At 40.6% G+C, this 20,642-nt stretch overlaps 1 protein-coding gene across 1 annotated transcript in view; it reads right to left on the bottom strand.

Moving 5' to 3' along the window:
• SCFD2 (sec1 family domain containing 2) overlaps nt 1–20,642 on the bottom strand; it is a 455,587-nt gene that overhangs the window by 252,200 nt on the left and 182,745 nt on the right. The gene's annotated exons all lie outside the window — the stretch shown is intronic.

Genomic DNA, 20,642 nt, shown 5'->3' on the forward strand with positions numbered 1-20,642 from the left:
GAAGAAGACCATAACATTCTCTTCAGCAGGTTTGTACCTGCCTTCTATTGGCCTTCTAAAGGTCTCACAATGCGATGCTTGCTCCAAAATAAAAATATAATAATGCAGAATTGTTTTTATTACTTCCCATAGAGGATATATTTAATCTGCTCGGCATTCACCTTCCATTTTCCTGATACCGTTATCTTTTTCACTCTGTTCATGAGCATCTGGTGGGCTGATTCACCCGATGGCTCAAGGATAGAAATAAGACCTTGGCCTGGCCATAGCACTTCATTCCTAGGCTAAGGGTTGGTTCAGAGATGGGTACATCACATAACTATAGCTATTCATAGTACATACTAGAACACTTATTCAAGAAACCAGGAGAGAAATACCTTTTGTTTTTCCTTGCATATGAACTTGGAGGATATATATTAGTCAGGACAGACTAGGTTATATTACAGTAAAATTCCAAAGCCTCAGTGACTTACTGCAACAAAAGTTCTCCCTCACACTATATATCTATCATGAATCAGCAGAGAAGCTCTTCTCTTTCACTGAAGTTGCTCAGGGACCTAAGCTGATGGAATACCCAAAATAACACAGGATTCAGTCATCACCATACCTAGAAGGGGCACATGGTGAATAGCAAATAACGCAATGGTTCTTAAAAGCTTCGATCCAGTAGCAACACATGCCACTTAGGTTCACATTTTATTAATCAAAGCAAATCACATTGCCATACCCAACCTTAGGGGCCAGAAGAGCATAATCTTACTATGTACCCAGAGGGAGGAAAGCTGGAAATATTTGGTGAACAACTAACAATCATAAGGAGATGAACCTGGAATTGCCAGGCTTGTGGAGAACAATGCTGGGAGAGATGGAGAAAGATGGAATACTGATAATACTTTTTGAGTTTTTGGATCCTGCTGTGCCTGAAGCTGTGTGGCCCTGGACTGTGAGTTTATGTGACACAATAAACTCCCTTTCTTGTTTAATTTAGTTGGATTTTCCTCTATATCTGATAACTGAAAGCATCTTGAGTCACACATTTCCCCAAAAATAACACATCTAGAACTGTATTTTTAGGTTTTGAAGGAGATGGTAGAGGTGAGAAGGATATTAACATATCCTTGAAAAACCAACAGGTTTTTAAGCACTCACAGAGCCTCTAGGTGTCACCATTTTTGTCATAGATATCTTGAATTCTATGTGGGATAACAGTTGAAGCTGCTCTTAGAGAAAGAAAACCAGAGGTGCATTAACTCTAACTGCCCCTAGACAAAGTGTCTGCATCTTATTTTGGCAGGCTCATAGAAGTGGCATTCTGTGTAACTCAAAAGCTGCCCTGAAAGCAAAACATGGAACCTTGAAGGGGGACATAGTGAATAGCAAATAATGCAATGGCTTCCAGACCATGCTGGCTCCTCTTGGGTCCGCGTAGCCCAGCCTCAGGAAAGCGAACACAAGACCACACTTCAATTTACCACTTCCTGGGATCTGTATCTGTCCAAGAGTAGCTTTAAAAAAGAGAGCCTTGAGGAGGGGCGGAAGATGGCGGCGTGAGTAGAGCAGCGGAAATCTCCTCCCAAAAAAACATATATCTATGAAAATATAACAAAGACAACCCTTCCTAGAATAAAGACCAGAGGAAACAGGACAATATCCAGACCACATCCGCACCTGAGAAAACCCAGCGCCTCGCGAAGGGGGTAAGATACAAGCCCCGGCCCCGCGGGAGCCGAGCGCCCCTCCCCCCAGCTCCCGGCGGGAGAAGAGCAGGCAGAGCGGGAGGGAGACGGAGCCCAGGACTGCCGAACACCCAGCCCCAGCCATCCGGGCCAGAGTGCAGGGTGCTCGATACTAGGAAAACAGGGCAGCAAGAACAGTGAGCAGGCACTGGAGGCTGGGCGACAGAGGACATAAGAAAAGCGCGCGACCATTTTTTTTTTGCTTTTTTGCTGTTTTGTTTTGGCGAGCGCTTTTTGGAAGTCTTAAAGGGATAGGGACCCCAATACTAGGGAAACAGGGCAGAAAGACCGGTGAGCAGAGGCCTGAGGCTGGCATCGGAGAATAAAGAAAAATGAGCGACCAACATTTTTTTTTTTTTTTAATTAAAAAAAAATTTTTTTTTTCTTTTTTTTTTGGTGGGCGTTATTTTGTTTTGGCGGGTGCTTTTTGGAAGTCTTAAAGGGGCAGGGCGGGTCACTTAATCCAGAGGTAGGGAATCCAGGATCTCTGGGCACCCTAACCCCTGGGCTGCAGGGAGCAGGGAGGCCCCTTACGGAGATAAATAGCCTCCCAGCCGCTCCTGCTCCAACGCGACTCCACCATTTTGGAGTAGCTGCCCGAGCCAGGCCACGCCCACAGCAACAGCGGAGATTAACTCCATAGCAGCCGGGCAGGAAGCAGAAACCCTGTATGCCCGCAGCTGCGCATCACAAGCCAATAGAGGCCGCTGTTCTCCCAGGAGAGGAGGGCCACAAACCAACAAGAAGGGAAGTCCTTCCAGCCGTCACTCGTCCCAGTTCTGCAGACTATTCCTATCACCATGAAAAGGCAAAGCTACAGGCAGACAAAGATCACAGAGACAACACCAGAGAAGGAGACAGACCTAACTAGTCTCCCTGAAAAAGAATTCAAAATAAGAATCATAAACATGCTGACAGAGATGCAGAGAAATACGCAAGAGAAATGGGATGAAGTCCGGAAGGAGATCACAGATGCCAGAAAGGAGATCGCAGAAATGAAACCAACTCTGGAAGGGTTTATAAGCAGAATGGATAGAATGCAAGAGGCCATTGATGGAATTGAAATCAGAGAACAGGAACGCATAGAAGCTGACAGAGAGAGAGCCAAAAGGATCTCCAGGAATGAAACAATATTAAGAGAACTGTGTGACCAATCCAAAAGGAAAAATATCCGTATTATAGGGGTCCCAGAAGAAGAAGAGAGAGGAAAAGAGATGGAAAGTATCTTAGAAGAAATAATTGCTGAAAACTTCCCCACACTGGGGGAGGAAGTAATCGAACAGAACATGGAAACACACAGAACCCCGAACAGAAAGGATCCAAGAAGGGCAACACCAAGACACATAATAATTAAAATGGCAAAGATCAAGGACAAGGAAAGAGTGTTAAAGGCAGCTAGAGAGAAAAAGGTCACCTATAAAGGGAAACCCATCAGGCTAACGTCAGATTTCTCAACAGAAACCCTACAGGCCAGAAGAGAATGGCATGATATATTTAATACAATGAAACAGAAGGGCCTTGAACCAAGGATACTGTATCCAGCACGACTATCATTCAAATATGACGGTGGGATTAAACAATTCCCAGACAAACAAAAGCTGAGGGAATTTGCTTTCCACAAACCACCTCTACAGAACATCTTACAGGGACTGCTCTAGATGGGAGCACTCCTAGAAAGAGCACAGCACAAAACACCCAACATATGAAGAATCGAGGAGGAGAACAAGAAGGGAGAGAAGAAAAGAATCTCCAGATAGTGTATATAACAGCTCAATAAGCGAGCTAAGTTAGGCAGTAAGATACTAAAGAGGCTAACCTTGAACCTTTGGTAACCACGAATTTAAAGCCTGCAATGGCAATAAGTACATATCTTTCAATAGTCACCCTAAATGTTAATGGGTTGAATGCACCAATCAAAAGACACAGAGTAACAGAATGGATAAAAAAGCAAGACCCATCTATATGCTGCTTACAAGAAACTCACCTCAAACCCAAAGACATGTACAGACTAAAAGTCAAGGGATGGAAAAACATATTTCAAGCAAACAACAGTGAGAAGAAAGCAGGGGCTGCAGTACTAATATCAGACAAAATAGACTTCAAAACAAAGAAAGTAACAAGAGATAAAGAAGGACACTACATAATGATAAAGGGCTCAGTCAAACAAGAGGATATAACCATTCTAAATATATATGCACCCAACACAGGAGCACCAGCATATGTGAAACAAATACTAACAGAACTAAAGGGGGATATAGACTGCAATGCATTCATTCTAGGAGACTTCAACACACCACTCACCCCAAAGGATAGATCCACTGGGCAGAAAATAAGTAAGGACACGGAAGCACTGAACAACACAGTAGAGCAGATGGACCTAATAGACATCTATAGAACTCTACATCCAAAAGCAGCAGGATATACATTCTCCTCAAGTGCACATGGAACATTCTCCAGAATAGACCACATACTAGCCCACAAAAAGAACCTCAGAAAATTCCAAAAGATTGAAATCCTACCAACCAACTTTTCAGACCACAAAGGCATAAAACTAGAAATAAACTGTACAAAGAAAGCAAAGAGGCTCACAAACACATGGAGGCTTAACAACACGCTCCTAAAAAATCAATGGATTAATGACCAAATCAAAATGGAGATCCAGCAATATATGGAAACAAATGACAACAACAACACTAAGCCCCAACTTCTGTGGGACACAGCAAAAGCAGTCTTAAGAGGAAAGTATATAGCAATCCAAGCATATTTAAGAAAGGAACAGCAATCCCAAATGAATGGTCTAATGTCACAATTATCGAAATTGGAAAAAGAAGAACAGATGAGGCCTAAGGTCAGCAGAAGGAGGGACATAATAAAGATCAGAGAAGAAATAAATAAAATTGAGAAGAATAAAACAATAGCAAAAATCAATGAAACCAAGAGCTGGTTCTTCGAGAAAATGAACAAAATAGATAAGCCTCTAGCCAGACTTACTAAGAAGAAAAGAGAGTCAACAGAAATCAACAGTATCAGAAACGAGAAAGGAAAAATCACGACGGACCCCACGGAAATGCAAAGAATTATTGGAGAATACTATGAAAACCTATATGCTAACAAGCTGGGAAACCTAGGAGAAATGGACAACTTCCTAGAAAAATATAACCTTCCAAGATTGACCCAGGAAGAAACAGAAAATCTAAACAGACCCATTACCAGCAACGAAATTGAAGCGGTAATCAAAAAACTACCAAAGAACAAAACCCTCGGGCCAGATGGATTTACCTCGGAATTTTATCAGACATACAGGGAAGACATAATACCCATTCTCCTTAAAGTTTTCCAGAAAATAGAGGAGGAGGGGATACTCCTAACCTCATTCTATGAAGCTAACATCACCCTAATACCAAAACCAGGCAAAGACCCCACCAAAAAAGAAAACTACAGACCAATATCCCTGATGAACGTAGATGCAAAAATACTCAACAAAATATTAGCAAACCGAATTCAAAAATACATCAAAAGGATCATACACCATGACCAAGTGGGATTCATCCCAGGGATGCAAGGATGGTACAACATTCGAAAGTCCATCAACATCATCCACCACATCAACAAAAAGAAAGACAAAAACCACATGATCATCTCCATAGATGCTGAAAAAGCATTTGACAAAGTTCAACATCCATTCATGTTAAAAACTCTCAGCAAAATGGGAATAGAGGGCAAGAACCTCAACATAATAAAGGCCATCTATGATAAACCCACAGCCAACATTATATTGAACAGCGAGAAGCTGAAAGCATTTCCGCTGAGATCGGGAACTAGACAGGGATGCCCACTCTCTCCACTGTTATTTAACATAGTACTGGAGGTCCTAGCCACGGCAATCAGACAAAATAAAGAAATACAAGGAATCCAGATTGGTAAAGAAGAAGTTAAACTGTCACTATTTGCAGATGACATGATACTGTACATAAAAAACCCTAAAGACTCCACCCCAAAACTACTAGAACTGATATCGGAATACAGCAAAGTTGCAGGATACAAAATCAACACACAGAAATCTGTGGCTTTCCTATATACTAACAATGAACCAACAGAAAGAGAAATCAGGAAAACAACTCCATTCACAATTGCATCAAAAAAAATAAAATACCTAGGAATAAACCTAACCAAAGAAGTGAAAGACTTATACTCTGAAAACTACAAGTCACTCTTAAGAGAAATTAAAGGGGACACTAACAGATGGAAACTCATCCCATGCTCGTGGCTAGGAAGAATTAATATCGTAAAAATGGCCATCCTGCCCAAAGCAATATACAGATTTGATGCAATCCCTATGAAACTACCAGCAACATTCTTCAATGAACTGGAACAAATAATTCAAAAATTCATATGGAAACACCAAAGACCCCGAATAGCCAAAGCAATCCTGAGAAAGAAGAATAAAGTAGGGGGGATCTCACTCCCCAACTTCAAGCTCTACTATAAAGCCATAGTAATCAAGACAATTTGGTACTGGCACAAAAGCAGAGCCACAGACCAATGGAACAGACTAGAGAATCCAGACATTAACCCAGACATATATGGTCAATTAATATTTGATAAAGGAGCCATGGACATACAATGGCGAAATGACAGTCTCTTCAACAGGTGGTGCTGGCAAAACTGGACAGCTACATGTAGGAGAATGAAACTGGACCATTGTCTAACCCCATATACAAAAGTAAACTCAAAATGGATCAAAGACCTGAATGCAAGCCATGAAACCATTAAACTCTTGGAAGAAAACATAGGCGAAAACCTCTTAGACATAAACATGAGTGACCTCTTCTTGAACATATCTCCCCGGGCAAGGAAAACAACAGCAAAAATGAGTAAGTGGGACTATATTAAGCTGAAAAGCTTCTGTACAGCAAAAGACACCATCAATAGAACAAGAAGGATCCCTACAGTATGGGAGAATATATTTGAAAATGACACATCCGATAAAGGCTTGACGTCCAGAATATATAAGGAGCTCTCACGCCTCAACAAACAAAAAACAAATAACCCAATTAAAAAATGGGCAGAGGAACTGAACAGACAGTTCTCCAAAAAAGAACTACAGATGGCCAAAGACACATGAAAAGATGCTCCACATCGCTAATTATCAGAGAAATGCAAATTAAAACTACAATGAGGTATCACCTCACACCAGTAAGGATGGCTGCCATCCAAAAGACAAACAACAACAAATGTTGGCGAGGCTGTGGAGAAAGGGGAACCCTCCTACACTGCTGGTGGGAATGTAAACTTGTTCAACCATTGTGGAAAGCAGTATGGAGGTACATCAAAATGCTCAAAACAGACTTACCATTTGACCCAGGAATTGCACTCCTAGGAATTTACCCTAAGAACGCAGCAATCAAGTATGAGAAAGATCAGTGCACCCCTATGTTTATCGCAGCACTATTTACAATAGCCAAGATTTGGAAGCAACCTAAATGTCCATCCATAGATGAATGGATAAAGAAGATGTGGTACATATACACAATGGAATACTACTCAGCTATAAGAAAAGGGCAAATCCAATCATTTGCAGCAACATGGATGGAGCTGGAGGGTATTATGCTCAGTGAAACAAGCCAAGCGGAGAAAGAGAAATACCAAATGATTTCACTTATCTGTGGAATATAAGAACAAAGGAAAAACTGAAGGAACAAAACAGCAGCAGAATCACAGAACTCAAGAATGGACTAACAGGTACCAAAGGGAAAGGGACTGGGGAGGATGGGTGGGTAGGGAGGGATAAGTGGGGGGGGAGAAGTAGGGGGGTATTAAGATTAACATGCATGGGGGGGTAGGAGAAAAGGGAGGGCTGTACAACACAGAGAAGGCAAGAAGTGATTCTACAACATTTTGCTATGCTGATGGACAGTGACTGTAAAGGGGTTTATAGGGGAGACCTGGTATAGGGGAGTGCCTAGTGAACATAATATTCGTCATGTAAGTGTAGATTAGTGATACCAAAAACAAAGCAAAAAAAAAAAAAAAAGGGCAGTTCCTGTGTGGTAACCTCCAACGAGTTCTACACAAGGGTATAAAGGGCATATAAAAGTGTAGGCAAAGGGTCTGTTTGTGTTTATACAGAGGATCAAAGCCTAATTGGGCTACCCCGAAAATGAACTAAGATACGATATGAAAAAGAACTTCCAACATCTGCACTCTCTGGAAGACTCATGCCAGAAGATGATCATCAAAAAACCCCAACAAAGATCCACGCACTGCTACAGCTGTAGATGCACTCATCCCACCAGTTCCCGGACTTGCCATGGGAATGAGGAAGGAGATATCTAAGCTGGCCTGTGCACACAGTAAAACAACAAATTTGACTGGATCTATACTGTTGGAACTCAACCAAGAATTTGGAGAAGTGCAAATTGTAGCGCTCCAAAGTCTTACAACTACAGACTATTTACTGTTAAAAGAACATATGGCATGTGAACAGTCCCCAGGAATGGGTTGTTTTAATTGGTCTGATTTCTCTCAGACTGTTCAAGTTCTGTTGGACAATATCCACCATATCATAGATAAGTTTTCACAAATGCCTAAGGTGCCTAACTGGTTTTCTTGGTTTCACTGGAGATGGGTGGTAATTACAGATATGCCTTGGTTATGTAACTATACTCCTATTATGTTAATGTGTGTGCGCAATTTAAGTAGTAGCTTAAAACCTATACATGCTGAAGTTACTCTACAAGAAGATATGTCAAAGAAATAATCAATCTTCCCATGTTTTCTTCCGCCTGCTACTTCTATAGCTTTTCTTCTTCTTCTTCCTAATTACAACCCTTAAATAGAATTCGTGCCTCATATCAAATTTACCGAGTATCATAATTCTTCCAAGTGGTAAAGATACCTCAAGACAAATGCTGGGCATAGAAGCCACAGGGCATAAATATGCAAAGAAGTAAAAAGCTAACCTTTTCAAACAATAAGGTTTCCCTCTCACTTACCAACTTCACATTTCCCTGTATGGCCCCGGAAGATGACTGGTTAGCCAGAGACGGGTAAGATTCCTCAAGGGAGGAACAACCTAAGACAGGCACAGTCGCAGGGGGGCCATCAGGTGAGAAATTGGGGATCAACAGAGGTGAGGCTTAGAACCTCACCCCCCCTGTTCAGAGAGAAATCTTCTGCATACGTCTATGTTTTATTGCCCTGGTCTAGCTTGGATTAACACATAGTCTACAGGCACACACCTGATCATCTACATTTGCTCTCTTACAACACTAAACTATGTTTTCTACCTTAATCTTGTATCTACCTACCACTTCATCATTTTATTAAAAATAATAATAATAAAGAGAGAAATGTGGTATCCACATATAAATCAAGTATAAAAACCAAATGAGTATTCATATTTGAACTGACTGTTTAGAGTTCATAATGCATGAGCAAAACCGAAAGTTTCTGTGATGACTGCCCTTGTACTGTTCACTATGTAACTTATTCATTATGTAAGAATTTGTTCTCCATGTAAGAACTTGTTTGTTATGCCTCAGAAGATTGGAGACTGACGAAAATTAGGCTTGGGGTGGATTAATGATTGTGCATTGAGCATTGACTCCCCTATACAGAATTTTATTGTCGTTAACAACCATTTGATCAATAAATATGAGAGATGCCCTCACAAAAAAAAAAAAAAAAAAAAAAAAAGGACAGATTTCCAATGGTAAAATAAATAAGTAACCGGGATGTAATGTATAGCATAAGGAATATAGTCAAGATATTGTAACAGCTTGGTAGGGTGATAGCTGGAACCTAGAATTATGTATATAAATGTTCTACCACTGTGTTGTACACTTGAAACTAATGTAATGTAATACTGTGCATCAACTACCCTTCAATAAAAAATAATTATTTAAAAAAAAAAAAAAAGAGAGCCTTGACTCCTGCCAGCCAAGATTTACTCAAGAATATCAATCAGATAGAGAAGGGGTACAGCCTTATTCCCATAGATAGTGCCTTTGGGCAGGCAAGCTGGGGCTCAAATCTTGCCTCTGCTCCCTCCGGACTAGGTGCCCTGAGGAGTTTCTTAGCCTCTGAGCCTCGGGTTCCTCATCTATATGGGGCTGGGGGAAGGGGAGTGCTGCGGCGGAGGGACGGCTGGGGTAGTGTTCAGACAGCATTTACCTCAGGGCCAAGATGTAGTTCTATACAATGGTATAAACCATTGCATACAAGGCCAAGCACCTAAAAGATCTTTCTCCCTACCTCCTTCTCAGCCTCCTGTCTGGTGTCTCTCTTCTTTCTTTGCAGGTGTAGAAGGGGAGGCTACTGGTGCAGGCAGGTTAGGAGTTCTGTATACATTAGAGAAAAACCTCTTACCAAGATCTGCAAATTCTAGTAATGTTCAAGAACAAGTCTGCCAACTTTGGTTTGCACTTCTGTTAAACTTCCTTTCACACATTTCTTTATACATACAAATACCACAGGTAATCTTATCTAAAAGGGATCATAGCAGATGGCTTATTCAAACAGCAAGAAGACAGTAATCAACTAGGTCTATTTTTCCCTCCAACCAGACTGATGGAGAGTGTTAATACATAAAACATAAAGACAAGGTGGCCCTTTCATGGAAAAATCTTTGATTATTTTTCTTTCCTAAAGAAAACATTCCAGAAAGAGCACCCTGAACTTGTATTTCAGTAGTTGCACTCAATTCACCAAACAACCTCACAGTTACTGAGTACTTACTGTATGACAGGTACTATGCAGGAAGAGGAAGGCAAAAATCTGAGAAAGAAGTAATGTTGCCACTGAAACACAAGCTATTTCAGGGCTGGGACTTTCTCTTATTTGCCACTCTATCCCCAGAGCCCACTCCTGCCTGGCACATAGTAGGCACTCAGTCATCAAGTGACAGCTGATGAAATGGCCAGCTCGAGCAGCTCACAGTCTACTAGGTGTTAAATGTAAATAACATTAGTCACCTGGGTAACTGCATTTCTCCATCTATAGATGATTACTGACTAAGTCAAAGGGTTTGGTGGTCAATAAAATTTGAAATGAGATATGATCACAAAGAGAGAGCTCTTTGAAATATTTCTTTCATAAAATAATATGTTTAGAAAATGCTTCAATGACATGAGATCTCTTAATTTAAATAAGTAGAATTTTCTTCCACTTTCAGTCTCGAGTACGGCGTAGTAATAGTAATGGAGAGAATAGTAAGAACCTGTTCACTGAGTGCAGACTCTGGGCAGGCCAAGCAGGAGCCCTCCCCGCATGTGGGAGGGCGGTGCTCTGATTCCCAGCTCCCCAGAGCAGGAAGCTGACAGGTAAGGCCGTTCACAGGCCTAACTGGCAGGGATGTTCTCAATTCTGATTCTCAAGACTTCCTTTCACACCTCTCTCCCCTTTCTTTTAATCACCACACTACACTTATTTCCTCTTATAATTTGCAAGCATCTACTTTTTTTTTTTTTTCCTAATGGAAGGCTTTTGTTTCAGAGGTGTTCATATCACAGGGGGTTCAAAGCCACTTTGGGAACTAAGTACGACAGACAGAATTCACTCTCTCTGTGTAGACCTGAAAGGAATCTTTAAGTAACTGGAAAGAAAGGCCCAACATGAACATTTACTTTACAACTTTGCCCCTTGAAATTGCATTTCTATCCAAAGTAAGTAAGGGGTGGACTCATGCAGGAGATAGTAATGAAGTCAGTTTAAAAATCCTATTGTTTGATAGTTAAGAAAAATATAATTCCTGAAGGTTAACATACACTGCCAACCTTGTGAAAACTGCCAGTGTTTTGGATAAGCACATCTTACCCCTGAAGTATGCTTTCCTATCGGAATGTTCCAAATCCCTGAGTAGTGCTGTAATCCCCTGTGGAGAACAGATAAACTGAGGTATTCCAGTAACACAGATGGAACCCAGACCCCTGGGCAAATCAGCAGTGACATCACACCACATTCCAGAGCTGGCCTTCACTTCAAGGAGCTCACTCAGAAACTAGCCTTACTGTCCTTCAGTAATCAGGGTGACAGTGTTGGTTTTTACAGAATGGTAATTAGTATGGGAAGATAATTATCTTGCTTCAAACAGGCCTCTTCTGTCTTTGACAGAAAGTAATGGATCCCTTGTATGCATAGCTGAAAAGTTCTTGTGTATCAAATCAAACTTGATTATACATTAAGTGGGGGAAAGTATCTAATACTTTTACAGTCCAGTGACAAAAGGACTTTGTGATTCTAGAAGCATTAAATGCACCTAAGACAAAACTAAATCTCAAAAATGTGCCTAGTGGCTGCATTCTTATAATCTAACCAGATAGTACTGCTACTGTGACCACCACCACCAAATAGCGGCCGTCAGCTACTGAGAGCTCACAATGTGCCAGGCACTGCTCTAACAATGCTGTGCTGTAGTTGCTCCTAGCATACCCATTTTAATGATGAGAAAATTAAGCACAGAAATGATACACACTTTGCAGGGCTACATGATGAATAAATAACAGAACCAGGATTCCAACCCAAGCAATTGTTGGGACCCCAGTCCTAAACCACTGTGAAAGGGGCTTTCATAACTTGTATTTGGCCTGCTAGGTACAGTCTGGGTATTATTAACAAAACAAGCATTCATGGTTAACTCCAAAGGTCCCTGGAACACAGAGACCCAGAGGCAGTAGAAACGTGGAAGGCAGTCCGTTTCCTGGCCTAAACCGGGAGATACAGAGGTGGCAGGTTAGACAGACTGTCAGACCCAACTGAATCCAAGAGGCCTTTTTGTTTGGATGAAAAGAAAGAAACTTCATTGAAATTTTGTAAGATCACTAAAGTTTAATGTCCCCAAAGGGCCTCAGTATAAAGTGGCCAAGGTATCACATCACAAATTAAAAATAAAGTCCCATATTTCACAGAAACTGAAAAACTGCTGTCATCCAAGCTCTGTGTGTATTTAAAGAAGGGACATTAATATTACCAGACTGCCTCAGCGATGTCTCTTCTTCTAGCCAAATGAATGACCTGCATCCCCAAGCACCCAGGACTGCTCATGGAAGATCCAATCATGTAGCAGATGTTTGTCAAGTGACCATCATGTGCTCCAGCCTGGGCTTGATACATTTCTGGGCCTCTCAAGACACTCATAAATGTGTGGATCTCAAGTTCCTGTTTACAGAAAGTGACATAATGGTAACTGAACCATTTTCAAATTGATCAGAACTGCTATTCATTTCTGTTCTTTCATTCCATCAATTGGGAAGTGGAGGTGATCTTACAGCCTAGGCCACAGACTGCCCTGCATCTAAGAGACATAGGTCATGTAATGAAGCCAAGGATGGACACTAGGGCTCACTGGAGAGCACAGAACCCTTCTAAGCAGCAACCACAACTTCGCTCCAAAGAATTCCTGCCATTCTTTACATTTTTCAAAGAGAAAGAAACAAACAGACATCCAGCTATTCGTGTACATTCTCTCCATTCTAGTTTGACTGTCAATTGAAAGTTTTCACAAACACTGAGTAGGCCAAACAAAACAGGGTCACAGAACTTTGCATAGAAACACAATTTCAGGGGGTAATATTGTAAAGTAAATGTTCATGTTGGGCCTTTTCTTTGCAGTTACTTAGAGATTCCTTTCAGATCAACATCAAAAGAAAGTGAATTCTATCAGTTGTACTTGGTTCTTAAAGTGGCTTTGAACATCCCCCCGCCCTGCCTATAGGGACACCTCTGAAACAAAAGCCTTGCTTTTTGTTTGGTTATGAGTCTAGGATCTAGTTTTCTTCTGAGGTGCAGAAGGCAAGAGGCAGCCTGACCTGGGAGAACACTGTCCTGGGTAATTCCCTGGGATGACTTTCAAGTCCACAGAAGAGCTAGTGAGGACTTACTGGCAGAGCTGAGGGCTGGGCTGCGACCTGGTCACAACTAGAATGCTGCCCTGCAGAGACAAGGTATGGAGAGAAGCAACAGGCATGTGATCTTGATGCCCTTCATAGAAGAAAGTGACATTCCAGCCATCCCTGCCTGCATATTGTTTAATATTACATAAACACAACTGATTGGTTATGACTGGTAAGGTAAGAGTTGCATTAGGAATTTCATTTTTTAAAAAGCCGACATTAATCAAGAATACTAATTTAAGTAGCTACTAAGATCGCTCTCATTTTTCTTCTTTTCCAAATTGTGTTGTTGCTTTTAGTATTTCAGCTGCTATCATCACATCTTATCATCCATTTAAACCAGATTCTGACCTAATGGGATCACTATGGAATAACTTCCTAAGACTCACTTTGGTGCCAAATAAAAAAACTTGTAGGGAAAAAAATCCTGGATTCTGACTTTGGAACCCTGAAATGCTGACAAGCTCCAGCTAACTCACTATGTAAAGGAAAGAAGAGTCCCAGCATAAACCCTGTCCTGGCAAGAACTTCAGCCACTAAATGGAACAGCTGTGTTGCAATAAACAATGAGAAATAAACAAAATAAATAGGTGGGAAGGAGCGGCTGGAGCTGCTCAGTCCAGATTTAGTAGGCAACAAAGTACAGAGATGAGGAACTCTGGCCTTGGCCCAAAAAGGCCTGTGTTTGAATTCCAGCTCCTTGACTTAGCTGTGTGATGGGCACTGACAGACATAGCCAGCAAGCTATCAGCTGAGGGCCTCTACGAGGTGATGTTCATTGGTGCCTGAGACTCCACCCACTGACCCACTCCAAAGTGGCCAACTCCTTGTTCTCTTTAATAACCCAGGACCTTGTTTAAGTGCTCCCGAAGGGAGAGTGAGGTCTTAGATACCTCAAGTGGGTTGATGTCTCAAGGAAAGCCTTTCTCATGCCTGCTCAAGGAGGCTCCCGACAGAACACACTGCTCTGGTTCCACACAGATCCCCAGACCCGACTCCTCAACTTTCTGATTCAGTAGGTCTGGGGTAGGACCTACAAAAGTCTACATTGAACAACTCTCTCAGGTGAGTCTGAAACAGCTGGTTTGCAGATTAGCACTTGGAAACCATCTAGAGAAGAATCCAAATGGATCTTCACAGATATGTCTGTGGTAAGAACAGTCTAAGAATTCCCATGCTGGGAATCAGGAGGCCAGAGGGTCTGTGTGTGCCCCAGTGATGAGCCTATCAGAACAGAATATATTGGTTAGGACTTTGCCTCTTTAGTGGGCCCAACATTTTACTCTATTGCTTAGTCTGTGAGTCCACTGAGCTAGACCATCCCATGCAATGTCTTTGTTGCTACATCTAGAGACTTTTGATGTACAATAAATATTAATTCCTATTAGTTCTGGTTGGTGTGCTAGGAATATGGGACCAAGTATTTGAGACAGAGAGGGGCCAACAGTGCTCTTCTTCTCATGTAGGCAAATGCACAGGTATCTGACAACCCAGATTCATAAAGATGGAGCAAAAAAAAGCTGAGGGTCATGTGATTATAACCTAACTTTTATGATTTTCTTTAAAGAAAAGACATATAAGAAAGTAAGTTCAACTAAACTGCATGGGTTAAATGTTATTTTCTTATGACATTAAAAGAAAGTATTTCAGTTTCAAACATTTATGTGCAGAAGGGAAAGGAAAGAAACAATTCCTGGATGAACAAAGTGACTTTGGGGAAGAATATCTAGATTTATTGCCAAGAAGATGATAATATTATTTATAGTATTTGGCTTATCAGGAATAGAAGGAAAAATTTTCTGCAATACAGCAAACAGAGTTTTATATACCAAGATTTTACAGAAAACAGTAATCATCAAATACTTTTCTCACTACCTAAACATCTCAGAACCCATTTTAGATCCCAAGGGTGAGCTGTCAGTCTGGCCTCCAACCAGTTTGAACCAAGTCTAGGAATACAGAAAAGTGAAGAATATCATGAAAACGTCAAAACCCAGTATTTATCCCTTTCTTTATTCAGCACCACAATTTAAAATGGGAGCTAGGAACACAAAAGTGAGTAATACACTGTCACTGCCCTCAAAGATCTTAATATAATAGAAAATAATGATAGTAGCTATACACAGCTAAGTGCTATATAAAGCAATCCCATGAGATAGGCAATGTTATGTCCCCCTTTTAAAGATGGATTGGTGGAGGTAAAGAGAGATTAGGTAACTTGTTCAAGATCACCATGTAGGAAGAACATACATGTAAGATTATCAGTCATATGAGGCAATGCAAATAAATGTGTCCTAGGGTTTTCCTGAATACTGAGGCACAAGATCACTTAGGGTAGGATGAGAGGGAAAGAATAAGAGAGGCAATGACATTTGAGTTGCACCTTAAAGAATAGGTGGGAGTTTTATAGGTAATAATGGGGGTGGAGGTGTTTTTTAGATATAGGAAATGATATTAAAATACATGACAGTGGGAAAGAACTTTACTGTAGAGGTAGAATAAAATTATTTAAACTCTGAGGAGAGAAAAGAGAAGGGTTCTTAAACATATTATTCACCTGGATCTAAAGCCTTTTTCGTTTTCATTCTCTTTCACTAGCATTTTGCTATTTTCCCATTCATCAACAAAACTTTTCACATATTCTCCTATACCACATATATTAACAAAGCAAAAGGTGATGTTCACTAGTCAACTCCTGCTGTTGAGAAGCTAAATTCAGAAGCCAGGACACCACAAGCTTGCATTTCTACCAATGGGCACCCACGCCTGATGACAGGGCCCCAGATTACACATAAACAAGCAGATACATGGCGCTGGGAACAAACACCCTCCTCCACCTTACATTAGACATTCCGTACTCTTTAAGTCTTTTCCTTATCAATGAATACCCAATATAAATGCGGCATGTTAGGAATGCCAATTTCAAAATTGACTCCCATGGTCTGTGCCTGGTTACTAGCCTGGGGAGTGTGGGTGGGGGGCAGATGTCGTGCAAAAAGAAGTTGTTTTAGAAAACATTGGTTCCATCCAGGTTGGGAGAGTTGGGGAGCAGCCAGAAAGGACTACAGAAGTTGGCTGAGGAGAAATTTGCTAAGAAATGTTAGCTAAGAGGCTACAGCAGGCTAGCACTGACAGGTACTTCTATTGTCAAGAATAAAGGGAAGGGAAACATACTGAGAGAAAACTGGGGGAATTAAGCAAAATGCAGGGATACCTGTGGCATGGTGGACAGACACTCCCCCCATAAGAGTAAAGCCCTTGACAACACCCACGTTGCCTACCCTATCTACTCTCGCACTTCCTAGACTCAGCACCACCCTGGATGCAGTCATTCCCACATAATAACTGGTTGAAGGAAGAAAGGAAAGAATGAGGAGGGAAAGAAGGTGAAAGCAGAACCAATTTGAAAAGTCAAAGGGTATCAGGTTCTATTATGCTGGGTTTCAAATTACGGGGTATACATGAAATTTACTTTCCCTCAAATAGGTGGTCCTTGGGAGCCTCCTGAGGACACATGGTTTGCCCACCTAACTCCAGAGGAGTTGCTGTGTGGATGAGAGTGTGGGATTCCAGAGAAATCATCACCTGGAGAGGAAGCTCTCCTGCTCTCTGTGGTTCCTTCCACAGGCCCTCCTTCATCTGTTTCTGTCTTTGTTGTATCTGGATTGGAGAAGAATTGTCAGAGGACCAGAGTTTTGAAAGCTAAGTTAAAAAATGTTCTATATTCCAGGTGTGGCTGAATGGCATGCTCAGTATCTGACCAGGAAAACAAGATGGGGGGATGAAAGAGAAGGAAGGCAAAGAAATAATGATGAAAAAAATAAGGAGAAATGGGAAAAGAAACAATTAATTTAACCCAAACACTCCAGATTTTAAAATCTGAAGGGTTAAAAATATTAAAACATAAAACCACAGTTCCATGAATGGCTGATATCATTTGTTTCCACCCCATGAAATATTTTTTTCACTATATTCCAAGCAATAGTATTTCAAAGCTCTCATTTATATGTTGTGGATTCCTTTGATGTTCCACGCTCTTCTTCAGTCAACTTTTCTATTCTCCAAGACTGAGTTCCTCTGGTAAAGCTGCAACATATTTGCCATGGTGCAGAGTGTCGGATGGAACACTGACGCTGAGTCAGGGCTGGGCTGCTTTCTCATTCCCTCTGTCATTAAAGAAACACTTATCAGTGGCCTTCCATGTGTCCCCCACGAGATCAGCGCATGAGTTACAGCGGTGAGCAAAACAGATGGAGGTTACCGTATGGGAGGGAAGGCAGATACTAAGCAAATGATCGCACAAATATATAAGAAACTGTTCAGTTTAGACTGATGATGGAGCTGGAGAGCACTGAGCTAGAGAGTCGGAGGAGGCTCACCCAAGGCCGTGAGGTCTGAACAGAGCTCCGAAGGGGTTAACTGAGCTGGGCTCGGGAGTCTTAAATAAAAAAGAGAGAGAGAGAGAGAGAGAACTGCTTGTATGTGGACCTCTAGTCTAGAGGGAGTGTAATGTATTTAAAAGACTGTGGCTGCAACAAAGGGTGAAAGAATAAAATGGCCTTCTGAGTGAGAAGGTGACAGAAAAATGACATTCTACAACTGAAGAGTGCAGCGTACAGGGTGGGTCACTTTGGTCCAGACACAGAAGACATCGTGGGTGTGACACACTATTTGGTAACCATTTCTAGCTCCTCCCTACCCTGGAGAGTAATGTCCCAGATTTTTTTCAGCCAGATCATGTCTATTTTTGCTATTCTATTATTTTAAGCAAAACACTGATTTTTCTTTTACTACCAAATTGCAAACCAAGAGCTATGTTCTTTAAAAAAACCAACTGAAAAGAAAGCTAATGTATCTATGTTCCCAGAATTTTTTCTCTGATTTTTCACATGTTGAACCTGAATCTAAAATAAATGTAGGCATACATTGGCTCAAGAGAGAACTACAAAGATAATAACAAAAAGAAAGTAATAAGGAATTTGATATTTTGATGTTTATTGGCATGTCAAATAAAATACCCTACCAAAAAGTTCCAACAAGTATACCCTGGTGTCTTTCTCTATTTTATACTCTGTGTATAGCTGTCTTTATCTATAACAGCTATAGTTCCATTCTAATATCTGGAGGGCTGCTGGTCTGAAATGCTATAATCACTCTAAGTCAAAAGCCATTAAATATCCATTTCTAAAATAAAAGGCTGTACTCATCTCAGATGATGTCATTTTGTCTGGGTTTCTGCATTCTCAAGGAGAACAACTTGAAATAATCAAGGATATAATGTGCAAACTCCCAAGGTGACCAGTTTTCTGATTTCTCTCATAGAAGTGTGAGATTAGGAGGGAGGAAGGAAGAAGGGGGATGGTAAGAAAGAGATTAAAGTTTAATAATAAAGATACAATTACAGAACAAACTGGTGCCTTGAAATCTGTTCCTGGGAACAAAATTTAAAGCATTCTAAGTGTTTTGAAGAAGATGAAAACATATGCTTTGCTTCTTGAACTTCAAAGAAATGTCCAAAATACTGTGAATTATAACTGAAGTGTTATTGTTTACTTGGTACATCGTTTCTATGCTTTGACAGAAAGTGTGTGTATTTCCAGTTAGGATGTATCCAACCACATATTAACTATGAAGAAACCTTTCTTGGCCAAAGATCAAATTCTCTGCAAGCTTGTGATTTGTACAGAAAAGAAACCCCAAATCTTATGTCATTGTATGAAAAGAACAGATCAGATTTAGCTGTTTTTCTTTACCACCACAACAAAAATAAAGAAATGAGTCCAATTATTTTACAGTACAGTTTGGACAAAACCACAGCTTCTAAAATTAAAACCCTAGGCCATTTTCATGTTGGTAAATGTAAATTGTTAATGAACACTGCACCATATCAGTTTCCTGTTCCAGATGGTTCTCTGTCAGGTTGGCAACAACTCAAGAGCCTGACGAAGAGGTGCAGGCATATGTCTTGTGTTTAAAATGAAAGGAAAAAAAAAAGGAGAAAGGGGCTTCGTTTTATAAACACTTCAGTGAAAATTACCATTCCGTTTGGGACCAATTCAGTCCAGGTGCTAAAGACAGAATAAACAGGCAACACATGAAGGCAGAAAATGTCAGGCTTCTATGGGAATTACATTCTTGGTTGCATTTAAAACCAAATTTCAAGATAAAAATCAGTATCGCCTAGAGCCTGTTGTGTGCCTCTTTTTAATTTCTTCTGCTGCAATTTTAGGCTGACCTGCTTAGACCTAAATGTTTTTTCTCCTACCCAAGGTCCTAAATATACTTCTTTTGGGCTTGGAGGACCCCTTTAAATTCTGATTAAAGGTAATTTTACTTTTGAAGGATAATGTCTTCTAGAACTTAGGATGCAGATTCAGCACTAATACACTCAAGAACTTCCCTTCTGATGTTCATTTTAGAAAACTTATGTTGACAGTGTATCTGTGGCTTCTTTATTACAGGCACTATGACCTTCATAGATACACTGCAAAACACATTTCCAACAAAATCCCACTTGATACTTTCACTGGAGAAGCACATATGGGATCTGAACTTCTATTGACCAATAGATCACCAAATACACATCAAAATGCTAGCAGAAATTTTCTCTGGGTAATGCATTTATAGGAAATTTTAAATTTTATTTTGTGTTTGTTAAAGATCTTTCAAGTGCTACAGTGAACAAGTATGATTTCTGTAACCAGTAAAAAAATTATAAGTATAAATTATTTTAAGGGACATATAACATGAATGGAGCTTTCTTTACAAATCATCCAAATGATAATCCCTGCCCTTCTGAAGCTTATATTCAAAGAATTATATATAATTACACAGCTATGCATGACAGGCACAATTACCGCCGCTGGAATGTTGAGGGGCAATCAGTTTGTGAAAGCAGCTTTATTTCTAAGACCGGCATCAGTCAATGGTTGTTCTGATGTTATTTTCTAAGACGTTAGTGAAAATTCCAGATAATTATTTTTAGCTACATAAATGCCTACTCCTGAGGCAGTTA

This window comes from Manis pentadactyla, chromosome 5 (assembly GCF_030020395.1).
Source record: "Manis pentadactyla isolate mManPen7 chromosome 5, mManPen7.hap1, whole genome shotgun sequence".
NCBI lineage: Eukaryota > Metazoa > Chordata > Mammalia > Pholidota > Manidae > Manis > Manis pentadactyla.